A 15594-nucleotide genomic window follows, 5' to 3' on the forward strand; every position below is an offset into this window, starting at 1 on the left:
TTCTCTTGCACAAGTACAGGAATTCTCTTGTGCTCTCAAATACAAATGTAGAAAGAAATGATTTTAATTTGATCTTCTACTACTAACAATAGACTTTGTAAGCAAACTTTGTCCTCCTGCATTGTCTTTACCCACCTATTGGCATTTTGTAAATGTCAGCTTTTTATGTCAACTTCAGTATTTAGTTTCAAGGGCACTTATAGCATATCACTTCACATTCAAATAGAAAGGTAACTGCTTTTACAAGTGCTATAGCTATTCTTGCTCAACTACAGCTTTCCTGCCACAGTAATGAAAGAATAAATTTTACACTACCAGTCCTTCATTCCCAACATGACTGGAAGTCTAGAGAATCAAGTGATTCTGGATAAATCTTGGTTGCACAAGACAGCGAGAATCTAGAGGCAGAGACTGGAATAAAACTGTGTACTATTCAAATCTTGTAACTTAAAAAAAGTTCATTTTTATAGTAGAAGACTAAGTATAAAGTGTCATGAATTTTGAAAAATTACACTGAAATTACACAACAACTGGATAAACTAAGACAGCTCTCAGTTTTTACAGAGTAAACATACAAAGAACAGGGTGGTTTTACCCTAATTAAATTCCACTGGTTTATTAAAAAGATGTCCATTCATTACTGAGCCACCAAATAAGGTAGGTACTTTGGAATTACTTTCACTGAACCTTAATAATTAGTAAGCCTGGTATGGATTCTGCCCTTTGCAACAGTAAAATGTACATTGCACATACAAAGTTCATCGAACCCTGCTAAAGAACGACTTATCCAGAACTCAGTGACAAGTAAAGGACACGACTATTTCTACCACCGGATTTGAAAAGAGATGTCTGAATCAGCTTGTTCCCTTCTCACAGTCTGTGGGATATAAACATTTGTAACATTCTAATAAATGGGCACAATTATTTAAAGGCTGGAGAAGCTCATTACACAAGGAAATAGTGGCTACAGAGTATCATAGCTGAGTTCTAACGGGCTAATATCTGTGCTGAACAGTCAGAGTGACCTAACAGTAAAGTGAAATCAATTTTTAAAAAGAAAAGAAAGAAAAAAGAATGGGAAAGAAATTACAGAAAAGAGAAGCGACAAATACTTCCCCCAGAAAAGGGAGAGAAGTGATTTTGAAATCACTAGATCTGAAAAAACTTTCAGTCGGACACTCCTGGGCCACCGCTACCTGAATACACAACTGCAAAGCAACAGAACACCAACAGTTTTTCTTTCTAGTTGTTTTACCAATGCAGCATGATGACAGATACCATGTTTAAAGCAAGATTATCTCCGTTTGTATTGTTTTACCCTGCCTTGTGTTTCCAGAAATAAAGATAAAGTAACCTTACCCAAAAGCACTACACACCTATTATCTTCTAGTTGCTTCATTAATGGATGACCTCAGGGGAATATGCTGAGTACGCAGCACTCATACTTTAAAAAAAGACAGATTGTTTATCACAGATGGGTAAATGTGGATTTAGCTTTAAGCACACAATTATAAAAACATACCTTAGTCCTCCATATTTGTTTGCAGCAACTGGTTACTGGCAGTATATCTTTTAAGCTATCTGTGATTACAGCTAATTGGGAACACTCTAATTGCACTCTTGGATACCTGAAATATTCTGGACAAATCAAGCCTTATCAGCAAGCCATTTGAATAGATTCCTGATGTTGTTTGTTCGCTGTGAGTTAACCCAACATACTAATAGGCTGATAGAAAGTACAAATAACTAATCTGGAAAGCAGGATGGAAAATTGTTGCTTGTTAAACACCATGCAATAGATCTAAATAAGCATAATATTGGTTGTTAGAAGAGCAAATATCCACGTATAAAATTACAGGCTGCCAAGATACTAACAGAGATTGCAACCTATTGCATAGAAACCTTCAAAATTGCTCCACCTCTTCCTCAACCGCACATTACAATTCACAATATATTGAAAAAAGGAATTTTAAAAGATTATAATGTAATTCATGATGTATTTTCTTGTTACACATTAATTCCAACTACTTCCTGGGAAAAGAGGAGAACCTGATTTTTTCTGACAAACCATCTACTCTTCTTTCTCAACTCTAGCTATTGTAGTAAGTGCTAGAAGATGAGAATTGCTACTTGAGCAAGGAACCATTTCCCCCAACCTAGGTAAGGAGAAAAAAAAAATCAGAATTCTCTAAATTTTTTTCAATGCATATATCATTCCATCAGGCAAGTAACTGAATCAGCTAGTAAATACTTTACTACCACTATTATATGCTTTCTATACTTTGCTACCAGTTAAGTCTTTGCTTACTAAATAAACACAGGATTATTTTGCCTGTGCCTGTGCCTTTACTTTTCTTCTATCACTGAATTAACAAACTTGAGTCAACTCAGTCTTCTCCACTTCAATGGGGAAAGCACTGTATTTCCACTGACCTCCTCTTTTCCAGATCATTTTCTTTTAGGACAGAAGCTTCTTTTAACAACTCTTCATTATTAAACTGAAGTGTGGAAAAGGCTATAGAAAAAATTTGGTGGAATACACATTTTTGCTTCTCATTTAATTCCTCATGGCAAGCATAAAAGATAAAAAGTAAGAGTATGACAAGGCTTCAACCTCTTAAGTAATTATTGGTCTACGAAAATTTTTTATATGCAGACCTACATTTGCTTTCCAGGTAGGAAAGGAGCCTTGATGTTTATCTTTCCTACATCTGTAATAGGTATCCTCTCAAAACATTTCCCATCTTTTCAAATTTGACACCTAGCCATTTAAATGTACATTTCTGTCCTCAGTAAATCATCAGGATTCAAGAGGTTAGCTGTCAGATTGTGCTGCCTGTCATTTCCGGATGCATTTTAAAAAGAAAATAGTATTCTACATAGCAATCAATTGTATCCATTTGTCTTATTTGTGTTTTTCTCATTACAAAACAACTCAAACAAACTGAAAAAAATATTTAACTTGAGTAACAGTAGTCACAGTTTCTGAGGGTTTCTTTTATAACCATTCTCTGATGTTTGAGAGCAGAAGTGAACCAGATCATCAGAACATATTTTTTAAATGAATGCTGTTCATTGCTAATTAGATGACTGATGAGATTCTGCAACCTTCTATCCACTGGCTTTTAAATTCTATGCATGTCTCAGGCAGACAGACGGAGTTTTTAGGGGAAAATTCCAGCAGGGACACAGACTTAGGCAGGTTGACAGAACACCATGAACATGTTGCAAGACGGAGTCCCCAATCCCAAACCGAGTCTCTTCGTGTCAGACAGGGAGTTGCAGAACAACTGCAAAAGTGCTCTGAAATGGTGGCCAATAAATTCACAAATTTAGGAGCTCTGGCATACATTTTCCATTTTTCTCTGCACTGTGGAGACTGAAAGAGGAGAAAACTGAGAATTTAGACTTGGATCTGTATTTCTAAATTAAATCCAAGTATGCATTTCTGTTCCTTCTTCAGTCACAAGGATCCTGAGACTCCAAAAGAAATATTTTGATTTTAATCTTCCTAAGGGGGTTGCAAAAATGACCAACCTTCTTATACATTATTTAGAGTCTAGTATTAAACAATTTTTCTTCAAAATCTATTTGAGGTTCTCTCATATTTCACTGAACTTTATTTAACTTATTATTAAAATTTCTTGTTGATGCCATCAGGCATCCGAGAAATAAATGGAGAGTTCATCTTTGAATCCAATGACTTATATTAATCATAACTCTGTTTTAGATATAATAAATTAAAAAATAATATGGTGATTCCTTATTTAGATTCCTTGCATTTCTTATGAATGACACGAGATTCTAACTGTGCAACAACTCCTGAGATGAGACTAGAGTTTTGCCGGGTTTTCAGGCAAAGGTCAAATGTTTCTCTTGTTTCTATATACTCTGCAGTACTGGAAGCTTTGTGTATCTCAACAGTGAAGAAAAAGAAATTTCTTGGCATTGGTAAAAAGTAGTCATTTATTTTCAGAATCTTTTCCTGCTCCTTTAACTAGCACTACGTAAAACAGAAAAAATAGACCTATATTGTTTCCTAAGGTCCATGCTTTGCAGTAACTGTCATTCACTGAAAATAGTAGCAATTATATTAGGCTCAGTTATTTCAATAACAGGTTTTTTGCATTACTTTTTGTAGCAGAAATCTAAATCTTAGAATCTCAGAATCTAAAAGATTGATTCAAAATATTTAGGTACAAATACCACGTTAACTGCAGGTATGCTATCAAAAGGAATTTATCATCCATCTTCTTTTAAATAATGTTTCAGTGTACTTTATTCATTAGATAAATGCATCTTAGCCTGTGTATGTTTGAAGTTCTAAGCATTTCTGCACGCACCTTCTGTTTTTCCAACAACCAAGCAGGAGTGGCTGAGATAGGTCATTTCTAGGCAAGTTTGTTTGGTTGGCTTTTTTTTGTTGTGTTGTTAAAGGCATGTTTTAGAAACTTTATCTTATAAGGAACTCTTGCCAGCAACTATTCTGAGCAGCTATGTCCGTTTTTTCCAAGATAGGAGAACTCAAATTTTGCATATTGCTGAATGCAATCTGGAAATATAATGGATTCTTATCTCAACCTGTTCCATACAAAAATCACAGGACACAAACAGCTCTACGTAAATCTGTACATGTACTTTGGGGAGATCCCCCCAAAGGGCTTTATATCATAGCAGCAGAAGTTGAAATGTTCAGACTAATTTGAATCCAATGAAAAAGAATTATTTGGTATATTACTTGTCTCTTCATCATATGGAAGGACAGAAAAACAAAGACTATTATTTTATCAATTCTCAGGATGCAAAAAACTCTATTATATAATACTAGAAATAGCAATCAGTTAAAATATCAGTCTTATTCAAAAACAGAGTTAAAAGTAAAGATGGAAATATAGTTCTGCCCATCAATGATGCAGTAAACCATGAAGAAATAAGAAAGGACAGCATGCATAAAATGGGGTTATATCAGCTTGAGGGAGAGCGATGATAAAGATTTTGCTGCAGCAGATCCAGACCACAAAGCATGAAATTTGAGCTGTTAGGTACTGCATCATTATAAAGACGCTAACCAATTTAACAGAACTAAAGCAAACAAATGCTACTTGCAGACAGGCCAAGATATTATTGTACATGAATTAACAAGACACTTCAGATCTGGTTTTGTTAAACCATACGGATTGTACAGAAGAGCTAGTCAGAAGATACAAGCTTTAATGGGTGGTCACATAGATGGAAAACAGCAGTAGGAGAAAAGTGCTGTACAAACCCACCAGTACATAAGGCTTTAGCTTAAATTCTGCAGTATTCTGAAGAAAAGAATAATTAAAGACAGTGCTAAGTGGAGCATGCAATAAAATGCAATTTAAATTTAGTAAGGGCTAATGCTTTTCTATTTTGAGATGCACAATTTTCCAGAGGTAAGAAATACAGCAGATCTAATCTCTGTGGACTTCAATGGAGCGTTAGAATTTATGGGAAATTATTAGTTAAGTGCAAGGGGATAAGGATTAGTAGAGGAATTACAAGGTTGGTATTACCAGCCAAACAGGATCCAGAAATAGAGAACACTGAAAAGAGGAGCAGCAAGCTAGTGGGAAGTCATGGGGTACAATTTTTCAAAGACTAGTTTTCAGTTTCTTCACCATGGATGAGAAAGAACCACCTGAGATAAATCACAGGACTGGTTCCAAATCCAAGGGGTATAAACTGACTGTGACCACACTTAGGTCAAAAATTAGGCAGATTAACCACCAGAGGAAAAAGGTTTTGATCAAGCTTCTAATAGGAACAAATGGCATAAACAGCTGAACCCATTTTTAGATGGAAAATGATGGACATACGAGAAGGGTTATAAAATGTGACTGCAAAAAATGGTAGAGCATTGGATGGAGACCCAGGAAGTCTTTTCCAGAACAAATGTTTTAGCACATCGTTTAAGAAATTGTTTATTGCTTCAGATGACAACTGCTCTACAAAAGATATGAAGCAAATGCAAATTAGACCAAGTCTGAAGTTTGGAACTTGGTCTTGTGCTTGACATGAGAAAGCAACAGCAGTTTCATATTCAGCTCTGGAAGTCAAAAATTTCTATCTCGAGGTTACAAGAAGGTCTGGAGAAGATGAGACAATTCTAAATCTCCAATTACACATGCTTTCCAGGAGGGAATGTGCATAAGCAAGCCAAAATTGCTAACTCTAGGCATGGAGTTATTAATCTTATTAGCTCTAAGAACAGACTCCCTGGTACCATTTACTGTTTTGAAGATGGAACATATGAATGGCTTGCAAGCGACTTACATTTAACTTGGAACAGAAGCTGCTCAACAACATGTTAGAGGTCACTCATAACAGAAATGACTGAAGAATATAAATGTACAGCTTCTGTTTCTAATACATTGCACTGCCTTATGATCTTAAAATTAATGCTTATACAGTGATTTTAAAAGAAACTTTCAAAAATATGCTGCATTGATGGCAATACAATTGTACTTGGTGAAGCATCCAGAAATTCAAGAGATATCATCTAAAGCTAGGAAATTAACTGTAGATAGGATCTGGAGAAATTTGGAGCCATTCTGTACAAAAGACAGCAAACACATGTAATAAACTGCTGGGAGCCATGACCAGAAAAAAAACCCAAGTGAGTCCAAGGTACCCTAAAGTTTATTTCCACAGAATACGACTGTAAGAACAAAACTGAAGTTAAGAACAGCGCAAGTAGGACAGTCATGCTGGGCTATACTCTTTCCACAATCCTAATACTCACCAAGACAGGTATCCTGACAGCTCCACTCTGGCAGCTACAAAGCTGACATACATGTTTCCCCTTGTTGGTAAGGGAAGCCTTAAATTTAAGTGGTTCTACAGCACATCTTCACGGTAGGTGATGCACTTTTGAGGCAATCATAGACTTCCAGTAACACCCACCTTGCTGTAATAAGGTTTGACTAACCTAATTTACCATATGTCATTGGCCAAATGAGTCCCCATACCAAACGGGGACAAAAGCGACTTGGAACCTGCTGCCTTTGCTTCCCCCTTCTCCATCTTCTCTCGCTGCAGTCCTAAGGCCAGAGCAGCTCAGGGAAGTCAAAAGCTCACCATACAATATTTCAACCGAGGGAAAACAAAACTCAAAGTGAAAACTGAGCATATTCAACAGCTTTATGCTAAAATTCCTCTTTATAGTACGCTTCCTGTTCTTTCTTCCTTCAAATATTTATTTGCTCACAAAATACTCCTACTGCCTTAGTACATTGGGCCTTTACCCTGCATGTGGCCTTCCATCTCACAGGAGCAACACACATTATTTCCAAATTCTCTGGTCTGTGCTGATCAAGTTATAAAATCCCAAAACCAAAAAACCAGCAACACAGCAGAGAGATGTATGAGCATGATTCTCGCTGACCAACAGAAACTCAGAACTTCTGACAATGGCTAGGCAAGTAACAAGTGGTTTTTTTTTTTTCCTCCTGAAATGAATTTGGGAGATCCCAGCTGCCTGATTTTATTCAGAGCATGCAGACCCAGAGCACCCCACTCTGCTTGCTTGATGTATGCGCCTGTGTGCACTGCCTTTCCAGCAGCCAGGGAGGCTCCCTGGGGCAGAGCCCATCTTCTTTCTCACACTGCTTTGTACGTGCTTCATAACAGCAGACACGTTCTTCCTATTGTGCTATACATAACAGTATGAAGTAAAATCCATGAAAATATTTACACCCTTGGAGGACACAGTAAGAAATTCCCATCCAAGTGTGAAGCTAATTTGCTTAAAAAGCCTATATTGACACCAGATTTTTAAATCCAGTTCAGAGAAACAGGCTTTGGAATACTTTAATTCTAGGTTCTCTCTTTCCTTCATTTCATTGCATTTTCCTCTGAAAGTATTTAAACTCCACCTTTCTAGGAGATATTCTGTAGTTCCATCACATGTTATTGAACTAAACAAAGGAAAGCCTTGGTGAAATCCATGACCTATCCAATGCAGGCAGTCAGATTCAAAGAGTATGCTGATCCTTTCTGACTTTAAAAGCACAATGAATCTCTCTCATCACTAGAAAGAATTGTAGCATGTATTTCTGTAGGTACCTGTGCTCTATACAATCACCTTGGATGCTAAAAGAGCTTGCAAACAAAATATAATAAACAGGCTTGCTCAGATATAAATTCTTATTTCATGTTTATGTAAGATACAAATCTGCTCAGAAATATCGAGTCCCACAGGAACATATCATCATTTAAACTCTCTGGCTACATTTCATAGGCAAACCAACAATTGCAAGCCGTCAACAACCCTGCAGAAGTCTGTTCAGCTCCTCCAGACTTACATTAGTGTTACTGAGAAAAACCTCACATGGACCAAGAACAGCATTAAATTTACTGTTAAACTGTATTATGAAATGGCAATTGCACATCATGTCCCTTTCTCAACCTTGTTAAATTACACCTAAAGTGAGACAACATTCATGACTGGATTAAATGACACTTAGGAAGCACAAAGAAATGACACTTAGGAAGCAACGCTCCTGTGTTCCTGTTGATAACATCAAGGACTAAATGACAAGACCAAGTTTAATACCTATTTATTAATGTTTTTCTATTTGCTAGGGTAGTTTCTCCCTTCCTCCATGTGTTCACTCAGTGTAATTTCAATAATCCATATCATTCCTAATTAATTTCAGAATAGTCCTTCAGTTTGCAACACATCATGTGCACTTACATCACTAAGAAAAAGCTGCAGCTATGCTAGACAACTTCTGTTCAGGCAAAATGCCTTCTGGAATTTGCAGATATTTTATGTAGCACAACCAGCTGAAACAAACAATAACAATCACATATACTTGCCATAAGGCATCCCTCAGAAGACTTATGACTTATTCTCTACATCAGTAATGGCCAACAAGTCTCTCTGACCTCATTCTTCTGCAACAGAGATACGGACTGTTTTAATTTGCTGCTTCAATGTTTTTATCCTTTCCTCAACTTTTAAGCTAAACTTGCAACATCTTAAAGTTCTCATAAGGAATATATTTTTACAAGCCTGAATTGCTCAAATTTGACAATTTACCATCCACAGACCATACATCTTGCTCAAGAAAGCCGCAAACTATAACACCTAGTAGGTAAAGTAGGCGTTACCTAGTAGGTTAAAGTAGGTAAAGAATTTTGATGCAGTCTCTTCCTCCTTAATATTTTCACATCACTTTCTAGCTTACAGACCTGCTCAGAAAGACTCTTTATTGGTAAGTTACTTTTAAAAAGAAAGTCCTTAGATAGCTTCTGGAAACCATCATCATGTGAAATGGCATTACAGCTCCTGATTTGCATAAAGTAGCTTTTATGAGGCTCCTTTTTGACTGCAGGAGCCTGTTTTTAAACAGATCTTCTTTCATATTCATAGTCTCTCCCCTATTTACTCTTTGTTTCTAGTAAAGTCAAGCCTAGCTCACTGCTCAATCATTATCAGAAATCATCAGTTTCAATCAGGCTTCTGAACAAAATGATCCAACACACTTAACAAGGAGCACATTAAGTAGCATCTGAGACTGAGACAGGATGCATCTTTCCTAAAATTTAGGGGTTTTAGCAATAAATGACACTTTGTTAAATTTTTGGTTTACAAGCCTGGACAAATGAAAAAAAGAATGGTTAGACTGTATAAGCCTTTGATCTTCATTTTTAAACAGAGTTTGTTTTTAGTACAGATCCAAAAATGAGAATATGAAGCCAAAGGCTCGGCTATCACTCCATTAAAGTCCATGAAGTTAAGTAACTTTACCTAAGCTGGAGCTTTGATTCATCAAACCTCATTTTTAATATATTTAATGTTTTCCATGTAAGTTTAGCTCTCATGGAGGTCAACAGACTGAAACAGCAGAAGAATAGGCAACCAAAAATACCAGATGATTAGCACTTTCAAACACTCCCAGAACTCAGCAGGATTTAATTAAGAAGTTACAGGTAACAGGACTGATATCACATTGTCAGTTCTCCGAGCCAGCTAATTTCCCAGCTGTCTTGTAAAGCTTTAAAGCCCTTTTAAATGTGTTCTACAGAGAAGATAGACAGTATATGATTGTAAATCTGTCAGTGATTAATGATAATATAAAGACATTAGATTAATACCTGTTGTTTTTTCCAAGATGTTGAATGTTTTCTTTCTTTTTTTGCACACCGTTCTTCCACAAGTTCACCTCACCAATGAGCTTTTACAGATTCAAAATGTCTTTTTTTTTTCCAAAAAAATCTGTGCATACTTTTTAATCATAAGTAGATCTGACAATACAACATTTTCCTGATGCCATCTTCCGACACGACGACATGAAACAAATGTATAGCATAAAGTTAATATATATTTTGGCAATCTGGCAGATTCTGCTTAACAATCACTTATGCCATAGAAAACACAGTCCTGGTCAGAATCAAGATCAAATGATCTAGTTGCACATCTAACTCTACCAATGACCTAGTTGCACATCTAAGTTTACCAAGTCACCTACACTGCATTCAGATTACGCAACCTCAACACAGTAGTGACTAAAAAAACCAAAAAAATAAATAAGGAGAGAGGAGTCTGTAAGAAAAGGTGGTTGTTTTATGCAGCAGAAATCCAGAGAATACAGGCAGCCATAGGGCTGTTATGTAGCTATACGGGATCCTGTTCTGTAGTTACAAAAGCTATGGACAGTGATTGTTTACTGCAGGTACTTTGTAAGGATCCAAACTGCCATGGCAGCCCTGCGTGGAGCTAAAAAAAAAAAAAAAAAAGCCAACAGTATGCAAAATCCTCCAAAGAAAAAACAACCTCAAAAATCAACCCAATTTTCCAAAAAATGCAACTTTTATGAAAACAATGTCAGCAGCTAGTCACAAAAATAAGAACAGCAGGGTATGGTACTTGACACCAACAGGATGTGGTTTAACTTAACTTTCCCTCAAGGCTATTTTTATCCAGTGAGGCGGTTTGAGAACGGAGATAGATGACATTTTATTGTATTTCTGATTCATCTATTATAGATGTGCACGCGCGCACACACATACACACATAGAGTAATAAATAGAGACAAGTAAAAACACCAGAGAAATAAATAAATAAATTGGATATACTTTGGATGATAACGCAAAACAGTAACATTCCTTAGATTTTCTTTCAGTTATGCAAATACAAATGAGTTCACATCAGAAATGGTTGTCAACCTAGCAGCTGATAAGTCTCAGAAAAGAGATTAGAAGAAACAATATATCCTAAAATGAAAAGGTTGAAAATTCACTGAATACATAGGTAGGTATTAATAACCAAGAGTAGAGCACCTGACACACCAGATTGTTAGTGTACAAGAATAAAATAAGCATTCAGGAGTGAAGCGAATACAAGACCTTGCAGGTGCAAAATATACTTGAAAAAGAACAGAACTCTCCTAAATTGAGAGTCTCAAATTCAAATAAAGTCCTAATGAGGCATGGATATATTTTCCCCCTTGTGTCAATGAAGTAAATCCAAATTACAATGGTAAATACCAAATCTGCTTCCCCTCTTGACAAATGCCCTAGCTTGCCAAGAGAAGTCTGTGTTCAGATCCCAACACACAGACATTCAGATCGCAAAGATTCTACCATGTAAGTGCTGTAAACAACTGTTTTGAGAAAGACAAACAACTTGGAAAATTAAATTACTCTGTCAACACTGAGTTTTCCTCTCTGCCTCATCTGTATAGGCATCTGCATATGTAAAAGCAAGAAGGATTCAGTGTTTATTCTATGGTATTTGAAAGATTTCACACCTTTAAGGTTATTTTCCCATTTTTACTGCTGGGCAAAGGCAAGAAGGGAAAAGGCTTAGACTGATGTGTAAAAATGTATTTCTGAACATAAGATGCTTTTAATCTTGCAGTGCCCAGTATATTGGATCTGGAAACATAATTGACTTTGCTGCTGCCAGATGAAACTGAACGTTTGGACATTAGCAGTGTTTGCAATCAGATAAGCATTAGAGAAAGAAAGCAGGCTTTATTCCAGTAAGTGCTCTGAACATGTTCTGAGTGAAAATGGAGAGAGGCAAGCAACTCCAGAGGAGAGAGAAGAGTTCCAAAGCAATCTTACATTGCTTCCGTTTGTGTAAGAAAACCTTGCTACCTTTCGTTTGTTGATGCAGAACAACACGTGAAAAATTTGTCTCTAACCTCATGCCCACTCAAGCCAACCTCAGATTTCAGATGCAAGATGGTGTGTGAAGCTAGAAGGAAGAACTGCACAGCTGAGAAACCAATTTGGAAGGCTCCTTCTCAGCTGGCATCCCCTCTTTCAGATTCCTTTCCCACACGTCCTGAAAGTTGTAATTTCACAACGTATTTCAGGGAGGCTTAATTTTGTCCTCCCTTTACCATCACTTACTGTCCTGAGGTCTTCTCAAAGACTGTGAGCTTTGTTTTCATATATTCTAACTGTAAAAGGGACAATAGTCTTGTTATTCGTATTACTATACAGCACCTTAACTAGCTATGGTTCAAAAACTTTTGAAAGCACGCTGCATATATACAGAAGGACAGTCCCTGTCTCATAGCTGAATTCACCTTCCAGCCATGAAATGAAAGAAAGTGAATAAAACCAGACAGCAGTGAGGAATTCATGAACAAGAATGAGAAAATGACTGGAGGCCAGTCTCAGAGCAATAGCAATTCGGCCACACAAGAAAGGAATTGAGAAAGATGTTTGGAAAAAAATTTATATCATTTCATTTTACACATAATTTTAGGGAAGCATAAGAAAAGCCACCAAGGTAACTGATTACATGTCAGACAAGCAGGCAAAGGAGACTAACATTACAAGGCAAACAGAAGCCTGAGCTGACATCCTGCTAGCCATGATCAAGATTGGCAACAAAGGCCCTTAAAAGTAAAAACAAGTCAGCAAAAAGAGACTAAAAGAGGGGTAACATAATCATCATCTTGGTCTGTCACTTTAAACCATTGCAAAACTATTCTGTGCAGAAATGAGAAAGGCAAGACTGCATTATCAATGTGAAAAAAAAAAAGAAAAAGAAAATAACAGAGTCACAAGTGATAGCTGTATGGCTGGATAGAAAATATTGCATTCTAAAGGTGTAATGAAGATAATCTCTCACTCTCACTCCTTTTCTCCTTGTTTCTCTCTCTCTCTCTTTTTTCTCTCCCAGTCTGTTTCTTTCTCCCAGTCTCAGTTTCTCTGAGAGAAGTTATTTAGTTATCAAAAAAATTATGCAGAACATAGGCTTGAGTGATGGGGAGGATGTGATGTGATCAGGAAAGGATTAATGCATAAAAACTGGAAAACAGACCAACAACTTCAATGTCCTGCCATCAGAAGGAAATGTCTGATATAGAGGTAGGAGGAGATACCTGGAGTAAAGAGCTAGATCTATGATTTGTCAACAATGAAGCGATGACTGACCTTGTTTGTAGATGAGGTTATTCAAAACTAAGGTTTAAAGAAAGGTGAAAGACAGTTCTTGTGGAACCTCTGTAGAAAAATGGAGAGTGGAGCAGGAGGATCCTATGGTGGACAGAGTGATTAGAGAGGTATTACCTAGTCTATTCCTTTTCATAAAACAATGGATTTCATTCATCATCTCTGGTTGCACTTTCTCGGTGAAATTTAATCCCAGCTAAATTAATGGAGGAATATATCACCAATAGACTAGGACGCATCTGTTTTTTCACAAAGTAGCAATGTTAACTATTTTGCCTTTCGCTCCAAGACAGCATCTAACAAAACACTATCTCTAAATGAAAACTAAAAGTTATATATGACAATTATTCACAGCTAAGATTACTGTTTGGCTTTCCTGCTAATAAAACATCTGTTAGATCCAAAGAAAAGAGGGGTCTAGAGCTCCAGATGTCAGCTTTTGTCAACTTCCTCAAAAACCTCAAAACATCCACCTACCAAAACAGTGGGATCTAATGATGCTCATCAGTTCTGTTCTTCTGCAATATATATCAGTGTAACAGAATATATTACTATAGATCAAGCTATTAAATAAATTAATTACTAGGATGCATCTTTTCTCAATATTCTTTTGTATTCATACTCTCTAAAAATCTTGTTTCCAAGAGTCCCTTAAAATAGCATTTTCCTGTCTGCTTTTCCAAATGTTTCTTCCTTCTCAGGTTCTGACTCTTTATCTTTCCACCCTTATGAGAACAGCCCTGCAGTTCCTGGAACTCAGAGCTGTTTCCCAGCTAGATTTTCTCTCTCCAGCTTCAGTGCAACTCTATGCTACAGGCAGAGAAACAAAACACCACAGAAATTTTTCTCTCTGCCTTCCTTGGCCATTCTGTGACTTTTTCAGATAGGCAAAAAGCAAGTAAATGATTTCTTGCTCACCAATCTCCTCCTCAGCTGTTCCTCAAAAGGAGGCTCACAGCTTCACAAGCACTGCTTCTTCCCTGAAAGTTCATTCAGATTTCCCTGGTTCACCAGAACGAAACAAAGCTCCAACCTCCAAGATTTGAGTCTGTCTTTTGTTTTCTCAAATGCAGAGCCAAACTTTAGATTAAATGATATTTTGGAATTTGGAGTTTTATGTCAAGTTATCAAAGCCAGAGGAGATCATGTGGCCACTTTTCTATATCCTATCTGTGAATGATTTAAATTCTCTGTTATAGTCCATTGGCTTCCTATATACAAAACTAATCCTTCCACCTCCAAGCTGATCATCCCAGATACTCTATGTGCACATTTATATATTTGTGTGCTCAAGATAAAAAACAAAACAAACAAACAATCCCAGTAAATACTGGCCTACCTTTCTTTTTTAATACAAGGACTGTTCCACTTGTGATTCATATACAAACCAGCAGTTACATTTTTGCATCTACACAAGAAACACTGGAAGATTTGGCATGGATTATATTATGAGCATCTTTTTCAGCTACTTACAAACTGTTAAATATTTGCACGAAAAGGAAAACTAGTCAATTTGTACATCTGCATGTTCTATGGCAAGTAAAAATATGAAACTATTTTTCTAAGAGAGACAGGAGATTTTGAAAATCTTTTCCACTGAACATTACAGAGTTTTCAAAAAAAAATGGTTTGAAATAGTAAGCATGTACCTAAAAGAGTAATGCACTTTTAAATTAAACAATACTTACTGTTCTCAATTTGTGCTACTTTGCTCATGTTCAGCAGTACCTTGCTCTGCATGTATTTCATCTCAGCAAGGAACTCAGCAACATTGCTTCCTGAAAGCAAGGATGACAGAATCTGACACTAGCTGTGATTCCTACATTTGAAATGAAGTTAGCATGTATTTTCAACTTCCTAGGTATTGCGAGTCCATTTAAAGGCACATAGATAACTCCACTGACAAAAATAAGGTCTTTTTTCAATATAGGACTCAGTAACTCCTTGACGTTTAACAGAAGGGAGGTCAGATTAGATGATCTAATGATAGCTTGTGGCCTTAGACTATATTAAATCTATCAATAATACAATCAAAGCTAAGCAGTGCAGAAGGGTTAACAAAACAACTTTCTGCAATTGATTTTGCATTTGACAGCATGATGGAAATTGTTCTGCTTCTCAAAAACTTAACTAAAGAAAATGAGTAATTCA

The 15594-nt window shown here is 36.5% G+C and overlaps 1 protein-coding gene across 2 annotated transcripts in view; it reads right to left on the reverse strand.

Annotated features, from left to right (window-relative positions):
* Positions 1 to 15594, reverse strand: part of LOC135324820 (calcium/calmodulin-dependent protein kinase type IV-like) — a 173660-nt gene that overhangs the window by 121686 nt on the left and 36380 nt on the right. The window contains exon 1 of one of the 2 annotated variants that reach the window (XM_064501786.1): positions 15132 to 15151. The exons of the other annotated variant lie outside the window; for it this stretch is intronic. The gene's annotated coding sequence lies outside the window, so the exon portion shown is untranslated. Of the gene's footprint in view, positions 1 to 15131; positions 15152 to 15594 lie in introns of those variants that run through there. 2 annotated transcript variants of the gene reach the window in all.

The sequence above is a fragment of the Dromaius novaehollandiae genome, chromosome Z, assembly GCF_036370855.1.
Source record: "Dromaius novaehollandiae isolate bDroNov1 chromosome Z, bDroNov1.hap1, whole genome shotgun sequence".
NCBI lineage: Eukaryota > Metazoa > Chordata > Aves > Casuariiformes > Dromaiidae > Dromaius > Dromaius novaehollandiae.